This window comes from Eschscholzia californica, unplaced genomic scaffold, assembly GCF_041429995.1.
Source record: "Eschscholzia californica isolate CP2 unplaced genomic scaffold, dmEscCali1.0.p SCAF_2, whole genome shotgun sequence".
Taxonomy (NCBI): Eukaryota; Viridiplantae; Streptophyta; class Magnoliopsida; order Ranunculales; family Papaveraceae; genus Eschscholzia; species Eschscholzia californica.
In genome coordinates this window covers 34,527,464-34,537,286 of record NW_028238309.1, presented here as the reverse complement: position 1 = coordinate 34,537,286, position 9,823 = coordinate 34,527,464, and positions in this window count along the sequence as shown.

Genomic DNA, 9,823 nt, shown 5'->3' with positions numbered 1-9,823 from the left:
CTATTGGGTGAAAATCGTAACATTTAATTTGGCGCGAAGAAACACGGCCGAGATGTCGAATATTGCGCGAAAGTTTTAGAAATTGCGCCAAAATTTCGGGTGCCCATTGTAAAAGCAGGCCAAATTTTTGGGCGCCCTCTGCAAAACATGCTAGGGTTTAGGGTGCCCAAATCATCCCTCAACAAACTTCTTTGATTTGGGAATTAGAACTGACTATGAGGAAAAGAAGTTTAGAGCTCCACAACGAGAGAATTGCTGAACCACGACGAGAAGATTATAATACCACGCTGGGAGAAGGTTTCCAGTAATAAGAGGGAGAGAGAGATCAGGAAGAGATAAAGAACATAAGGGTTTTGCTGATTTCTTGGTGGGAGATAAGTCAGGTATTTCTTTATCTTTTGTTTAACTATATAAAACCCTAAATCAAGATAATTTGATTTTGTTGGTAAAACTGATGTAGTTATATTGGATAAATTCTCAATTGTTTTAAATCCATATATGATTTTGTTGCAAAACTTTTAGAAGTGAATGGATATAAGAAGTTTAAATCTCAAAATTGAATTTTTTTTACATCATTAGAAGTCTCCTGAAAACAATAACTTGAAATCCATCTCTTCTTGTGCCAAATCTACACCAATCAGAAACAATAATAGATGTAAGAAATAGTTGGAACTTTTATGCCTCTATTTCTTCCTTTCTTTATTCCTATTTTTATTCTTGATTGGTAGAAAAGTTAAAGCATATTTCTGCAGCAAAGTCTTCTTCCTCGATCTTTTAAGTCATCACTTGGTCTTGATTTAGCTTGTTTATCTTCTCCCCTTGTCATCATCATCAGTTAGATCACTAGCTCTAATTTATTATGCTATTTTTTATTAAGCTTTGTGAAATTATCTGTAAAACTTTGAATAGAATTGTGTGTGCTCTGTGCCTCACAAATATGTATGTGTGTCTAGAGGAGACACAAACAATTACATACGAAAAGTGAGAGACTTGAAAGTTTGCTTTATACAAATAAGCTTGTGCTTGTCTTTTCTTATTATTTGTTTGTATCCGAAGTGTCTGGCTCAGATAGAACCAACATCAACCATTTAGACGATAGGATATCATTATTCGTTTCAAATCTCTACTCATATTTCATATATTACTTAAAAGACAGTCCTGTAACATTAAACTATTATCCTTAGAGGACTACATAAGAACCACAATGACTTGTCGGACTTGAAAATAGACTAGAGCATAAAATCCCAGACGATTGAAATATGTGATTTAGAAGAGAGAGATAGAGAGGATAGTAAGAGAGGAGTAACTGAGTTATTAGGGGACTTAAGGGTGCAAAATAGATGTTAAAAACATTAAACATTTACTCGTTCAGATAATCGCTTGAAATTGTTTGTCCAAATAAAGTAAAATCTTTAATGTTTTTGAATTTTTGTGTTAACTTTCATTCCTCTTTGTTTCATTATTGTTGATGAACTTTCCTTTTTATTGATAAAAGTCAAAGAGAAGTATTTTCTTGTTATTTCATTTAATTGAACTTCGGAATCGATCAAGCTTTTATCATGGTATAAAGACATGGGATAAAGATTTGAACTTCTATAACACAGTCTGTCTATGTCTGCCAAGTTATCCACAATGCTTTATTGAGTTCCATTTTAGTTCAGCACTTCTAAATGCTTTATAGTGTATTTGTGCAGGCCTGAACCAACACCATACTTTTCCAATTTTGGGGGTTTGTTTTCTTCATCGGACCTATTGCGCTCAGTTACAGTTTCACTTTCCAAAGGTATTCCTGTCCCCGAGCTTGTAAAGTAGGCCGTGTATGATTTAATACTGCCACGGTGTTTCTTAGAATTATAGAAACACTAAAACAGATTAGGAAAGACCATTATCCTAAAGATTTAGCTTCATATATTCTATTTTATTATTTTACCATGTTATGTCAGGTTATGACCTATTCATTATTTCACCAAGATTTTATTTTCAAACTCTAGTTAATTAATTTTCATGAGAATTTGACATGATTCAGTTAGGGATTTGAACTTAGTTATTTTAAATTTATACCTCCAAGTTCTATTTTCACGCAATCGAATTATTATTTTCATTATATGCCCACATCAGTTAGATACACTTTTTCAGAAAAATAATAGTAGTAATTGGTTGTTACAGAGTTGGAGATACTAAGTTTTCGAATTTCTTGTTATGTAAGTTCTGTACAGGCCTTTCTTCATACAGATGGATAAAAGTTGGATCCATTTGTGTAAGAATTCTCAAGCGTATGATGACGGAGTTTTCACATTTTTAGAATATGCTTATGCCCATGGTTATGTCAATAATGAGGGACATATAAGGTGTCCATGTGTAGACTGTAAGAACTTCAATTTCATAGATAGAGAAACTATTTATGAGCATTTGTTTTGTAAGGGGATGCTAGGTACTTATACAATATGGATTCATCATGGAGAGACAATAGGAACTACATCTTCTTCATCTACTATAGTTGAGAATAGAGAACGTGGAGAAGATGTTACTGATGATGATATTAATGGTATGTTGCAAGATTTGTTCCCGAACGTAAATGAGGAAATTGTTGAGGGGTTGGCAGAAACTGGTATGAACAGTTCTAACATTGCAGGAAAATTTCATAAATTCTTAGAGGAAGCAAAGAAGCCGTTGTATCCTGGATGTGAGAAGAAAACGATGTTGGCGTTTCTTATTCGGATGTGGCATTTCAAGTGCCTAGGTGGGTGGAGTAATAAGACCTTTAGTATGATGCTCGAACTACTAAGAGAGTCTTTACCAGATGGTTGTACTCTGCCGGAAAATTTTACACAGTGCAAAAAGGTTATCTCTGACCTTGGATTGACTTACGAAAAAATTGACGCATGCGAAAATGATTGTATGCTGTTTTGGAAAGAAAATTCAGACTTGTAGTCTTGCACTTTCTGTGGGGCTTCTAGATGGAAGGTTGTGAGATCAAGAAAGAAGAAGAACACACCTGTTAAGATCCTTCGTTACTTTCCTCTAAAACCGAGGTTGCAACGTATGTATATGTCTTCTAAAGTTGCAGAGGATATGAGATGGCATGAAGAAGGACGCACTAAAGATGGAGTGTTGCGACATCCAGCTGATTCGTTGGCTTGGAAACATTTTGATGAAAAAAATCCGATGTTTGCAAGAGATTTGAGAAACGTAAGACTAGGTGTAGCAAGTGATGGCTTTAATCCTTTTCGAACGATGAGTTGTGCACACAGTACTTGGCCTGTTATACTTATTCCATATAATTTGCCTCCATGGCTGTGTATGAAACAACCTCACATGATTTTATCTTTAATTATACCGGGTCCTAAAAGTCCCGGCAATGACATCGATGTATATCTAAGACCTCTAATAGAGGAGCTTAAAGAATTATGGGAGGAAGGGGTAGAGACATACGACTCATATACGAAGGAAATGTTCACATTGCGTGCTGGAATATTATGGACAACAAGTGATTTTCCAGGTCTTGCCATGCTCTCTGGTTGGAGCACTAAGGGTTTTATGGCATGTCCCACGTGTCATAAACATACACGGTCCAGACGTTTGAAAAATTGGAAGAAAATATGTTATATGGGCCACCGACGTTGGTTGCCTATGAATCATAGATTCCGTAAGCTTAGAAAGGAATTCGATGGAACCACTGAGAGTGAAACTCCCCCACCTCCATTACTCGGAAATGATGTATTAGAAAAGTTAAAAGGTATTCCACATAAATTCGGAAAGAAACCTGTGGTAAACGATACATCGTCACTTGTTCGGAGAAAGAGACCGCGTGAATGGGAATCTTTACCTAGCATGTCAGATAATTGGAAAAAACTGAATATATGGTATGAGTTACCGAATTGGGCAGACAATCTTCTTAAACACAACTTAGATGTCATGCACATTGAGAAGAATGTATTTGACAATATTATGGGTACACTGTTGGACATCGATAAGAAAACTAGCAAAAGACGGTGATTATTTTCCTTTTGATGAGCGTGTATGGAGCGAAATGAAAGATAAAACAAATAGAGTAAAGCAAGTGAAAGCTGATTTAGAGGTGATTTTATTGCTCTTTCTCCCTCTCTATCTCTTCCCCCCTCTTTATTATATATTTATATAATTGTTTTATTATGTGCTATTGATACTTTTTTTTTTAAGAATATTTTCTACTTTTCGGAAAATTGTGATCTTTGGTTCGAAGATACTTTAAACAACATTTGGAGGAACAACAAATCCAGAATGAAGTGAAAATACTTTGATCCGTACAACAATGAAACTGAGTGGTATGCTAACTGCCCAAAAAACGTTATACCATCTCAATGGCAGAATATGGTTCACTATTGGCAAACGGATGATTTCAAGGTTTGTGCATAGAATGCAAGTGAATGTGTTTAATGACACTCTAGAACTGTAGTATAATAAGTAACTTATTTAATTTTCATTACGTAGAATGTAAGTGAAAGGAACAAGAGGAATAAGGCGAAAAGCAAAGACCCACATATTGGTGGTTCAAAATGGAACATGAATTATGCGAAGGAGGTAAACCAGCAAAATTAAATGACTTGAAAATTGTTAGTTATAATTAATCTAACATTAATTTTTCTATTCATTTATTTTTCATATTTCGTGTTATAGATAGAGAATGAAATGAATGTTAAGGTCACCAGGTCACTTCTTTACAAAAAGAAGCATCGACGATCAGATGGAACAGTTCCTACTCAAGTGGTAGGGGAAAGAATAGTATGATTATTAAGTCATTTGTAATTGTTTTTTATGCACTTACATTTGTTCATTCATCTCTAGTTTTATATTTATCTTACTTCAAATTTATAACTTCAGAGTCAGATAGATGAGCTTTTAAGCACAGGGGTTGATGATGTCGTCCTATTTCAAGATTCCACCACTGATTTGGCTGGAGATGTTTATTCACGAGTAGTAGGACCAGAGAAAAGAGGGCGATGGCGTGTCGTGGGACCTAGAGTGAAAATTGGAAAATACAGCCAGAATGTTTCCAATTCTACAAGAAAGGAGGACATGATAAAAAATTTGAATGATCAGGTTGAAGCACTACGTAAAGATCGTGATGATATTCAAGAACAAATGGCTCAGATGAGGAACGAGCTATCACGACTATCTCGTCAGGTATATATACTTCTAAAATGGTTGTAGCTTACATGTTTTTCTTTCAAAGATATAATAAATGCTTGGGTTGCTTATAGGGTACCACTTCGTCAAGCACGGAAGAAAGAAGTGGATAAAATTACAGAAAAATATGACTTTATCGCGTTAAAGGTATTATTTTCTTAACATGAACTTTTTATTCTACTAGTAATATGTGTTCACTAGTTTCATTGTTGTAGTTGAAAGATAATTTGTTCACCAACAAGAGCAACCATAATATACTTGGATACCTAAGAAACAAAATCTAAAAATGAGATTGTATGCATTACAAGGAAACTTTAGCTCATGAATACCATCTTAGGAGAACCTGAAGGGGACTTATATCCCATAAAGTTATAATTGATGGTTAAGAAGTGATTATGTATGCAAATGAGTTTTGGATATTTTCATGTATGGTCAACTTTTATGCTCTATTTTGTACTTCTAGAAATATAGTATGAGAGCATTATTAGAGCAGTAAAACGATTACCTTGGGAATAAGTAGTTGTCTAGTACTTCGATTATATTTCCTAAGATATTCTTATCTATATGTAAGGCTTGAAAGCATGGCAATCATATCTTAATGATGTTGTTCTGCTGCTACTGTCGTTGTGCCGTTACTGTCGTTGTGTTCCTACTGTCGTTATTTTTGCTGCTGCACAATAACAACAACAATAGGTCAGGACCTGAAAGTATAGGGTTGTTTCAGCCGCAAAACAACAAAAATAATAGGTCATGGCTTCAATTGCTTGAAATTATGACATTATGGAAAACAACACTTGCTTCTATGTTTTCATATGTGTCGTACTTACTAGGCTTAATAACAAAAAAAGGATCAAAGTACCATATCTCTGTTTTTTATTAAAGACACAACGATATCAAAATCCAAAAGACGAACTTTGATGAACTTTTTATGGAAATAACATCAATGTAACTTTTTTTGAATCTATTAAATGATTCACCACTACATGGACTGTTCTGTTGGGTGTTGATGATATAATCAATTCTTATTTGTTTGTGATGCCTTTCTTGTTGTGATGCCTTAGTCTTGTTGAGTATTATTAATAGTTACTTTCAATTTCATGTGAGTTGCTTGAATTTTCATTCAAGTTTATCGTTCTTTCTTTTGTCTTCGTTATTTAGCATTGCATATTAACATTGTCACATTTAAGTTTATTGAAGCAAACTCCATAATACGAATTATTGTATGCGTTATTATATGGGTTTGGAATGTACCAATTAATCAAATCTAAACTTGTCTTTCCTTTTGGCAATTTTATTCAAGTGTTTAACTTATTTTTATCTTAGTGTTAATTTCAAATTTTTATTTTTGTAATCAGGTGGTATATATTAGAGCAATACAACAGAGCTTATACGAAGAGTGACTCAACAACTTCTCTACAACATTCGGAGCTTGTTTGATGAATCTAAGGAAGAATATTGTTTTTTTTTCTTGTTTACTTGAAGATACAATTGGAGAATTTCAGTGAAGTACTAACGAATGAACTTGTATTGCAGAATTTTTATATCTATTAGTTTGAATGTGCAACTAAGTTATTTATTAAATTCTAGGTTACTTTTTGTTATCTGCGATATTATCTTGAGAACATATCTGTTACGAGCTTTTACAAGTCTTAACTGTAGTAGAAGAACAATTGATACGGGTTTTTTGCTACGCCAATTTTGGAATTGAAACACAGTTTATACGGATTTTTAGTTATGCCTAAACCGTAATCAAAGCCAAAATTGATGCAGATATTTGCAACGGAACCCTGTAACAAATAATATTAGCTACAAGCATTTTGCTACGGTTCTTGTCGTAAGCAAAAAGTTTCAACGGTCATATTTTTTAAATTTAGTTCTACCTTTCGTTATGGTTTATGGTGTAACAAAAACCTATGCAGTAGTTATGGAATTCGGTTCCATAGCAAATACGTCGTAGCAAAAACTATTTGTTACGGGACCTTCAATGACGGAACGTAGTCCATAACAAATGATCATTTGCTACGACTTTCTATATATTTGTTATGGACCCTGGCCATAACAAATGACGGTCTGTTTTGTAGTGTTGATGAGTTTTGTGATTGCTAATGGTCTTTGCATGAAAGTCGAGTCTTTGAGTGTTATACTATGGGAGTAACATCTTAGTGAAGAGAAAACATCTCTAAGAGACCTAGAGTAGTCATTAGTGGAGACTTAACCCATGTGAGAACTCAAAGCCTAAATTGTCCTTCGAGTGTACTCTTCTGCACTAACTCCGAGTAGAACGAAGAGCTACTCAACCTCGTAATCTATTAAAAAAGCTCATTTGATCTCGTATGCTCAACTTTCTTAGCCACTAGGAGTGACATTAGGATAACGAATTAACCTCTCCCTTGTAGTCCATGAAACCCAATAAGAGTGTCAACTAGAGGAAGGCGGATACTCCATCAGTAATGCCATGTATTCACTCCTAACCTTCCTTCCCAGTGAGAGGGAGAGGGAGAGGAAGAGAGAGAGAGAGCTCATATTGCTAGAATGCTAGATTATTGAGAAAGAGAGAGAGAATATTACGAGATGTAAACCCTAGAAATGGTGAGATGAATCTACTGTGATGCGAAGTTTAGGGTTCTTCGATCGCATCCTGGTTTAATCGATTAGACCAGGTTAGTTGTTCCTCTCTCTATATCGTTTTTCCTCTTTGTTTCTTCTATACATCTACTGATTTGTTCATATACAGATTTTTTTTTTGAAATTTCAAGTCTCAATTTGTTGTTCTTCAAGTCATTTTTTCACGTCATCAAAGATGTGTTCAGCATAATCCAAGATGTAAGTTTCTCTAGTTTATCTGGTTTGCCCTAACTTGTTCTTCCTATATTTGGCCTAACTTTCAATTACAGCCAATTTTCTCTAGCTAAGCTAATTCTCTCTCTGTTAATTGCTTTATTTCAATGCCTCCCAAAATCACTAGCAAAGCAATTTATAGATGTAAAAGAAAATCTCATTTCTTCAACGAGTTTTTGCTTAAAACGACATAATAGCTAGATGCCAAGATATACCTAACTCTTTGTGTTCTAATGACAAACTCATTTTATTTGGATAACCGAAAAGATTGATTTTTTGATATGATAGTTGACTTACTAGTTCTTCTTTGTTAGCGTTTTTATCATGGTTAAACTCTTGTTCTCCCCCTACACTTAATAAGCACCCGATGAGTGTCCCAGAATTTTGTGCATGTTTGTTGAGTTTTATATGTAATGGAACTGTTTATTTGAGTTGTGTCTGATTATTAGAATCGTATCTATTATTTAGGTTTATTAGATCTACGATTAAGAAAAAAGAACAAGATAAACATTCAGATAACGGGTTAAAAATTTGACATTTTGGGTGGGGGATGATCTTGTGGAAATTGTAATTGTTTTATGGTTTCAAGTTGACATGTTCTGTTGTATTTGGAGAGCTTGCTGGATGATTATGTTGTAGATGGTATTCTTCCTAAATTCCACTTTGCAATTTCAGAATAGGTTTTGTAGAAGGGGTATGGATGGTTGGAATAATCGATGAAATTCAAATGCTTGTAAATGATATTCCCCGCCACCCTTTATTAGTTGAGACAAAAATTGTTAGTTATTTCAATGCATAGGACAGTAGAACATGACTCTGTATGGAGTATACAGACCCCCTCTGCTATTATTGTTTTACTGTAGGTTCTAATGCATAAAACCCAAAATGCTGCACCCTTTTGAAATCCTCAAATGTTCAATCTTACGCAATGTTGTTAATTATAATGTAGATTTAATCTTGCATTTAAATTTTGTAAGCAAATTAGTTGTCAAAGATTATAAAGAAGACTTTTCATAACTTGACTATTGAGTTGCATCCCTTGAAGATGTTAGCATCTTTCATAACTGGACTATTGAGTTCGGATTGGGTTGGAAAAGATAGAAGAAGATATTGGTAATCTGCGATGAGAGTGGAATAACAGGAAAAGTTGTATATACTGACCAAATTAGACTTGGGTATTTGTTACAGGGGTGATGCGAACTTTAGGCACAAGCACCAACTTCACTCAACTGAAATGGAACAACAATTTGTCGGTTGTCTTGTTGTGCTGAGGTAAATGGTGTTTCTTGTCACAGGGTAAGACATCAGTGCCATTTGAACCAGTATATAGTGATGAAGATGCGATGTAATTGGGTCTTAAAATTTCATACTCAACAACTCTATTAGTCATTTGTGCTTCATGCACTCACTCTTCTATTATTCTATTATCACCAACTTCTTCACTGAAGTTAATTGGAAAAATATGTTTTTGTTGTTTCCTTGGCTGGACTTAGATTCCTTGCGGAGTACAGATTTGATGTTTCGAAACTGGGACCTCTGGTTGCGGAGGTAAAAAATTGATATACAGGACACGCTTCGTTAACAAATTCTCGCTTCAGCAATTACTGTGCAGAATTGTAGATTCTTTACTTTTTGTACTATTATTTCTTCTTTTTTTGGTTTTCTAAAAGTTCCATCTTTACCATAATTAAAAGTGTTTTGAATTTTCGATATGTATCCACGATGTTAGTCTTCTAAATTGTAGTTTAATCGAAACTGTTTTTATTAATGAACAGGGCAAGAAGGTCAAAGTTTCGACTTTTCTTGTTCCTGCCACCCA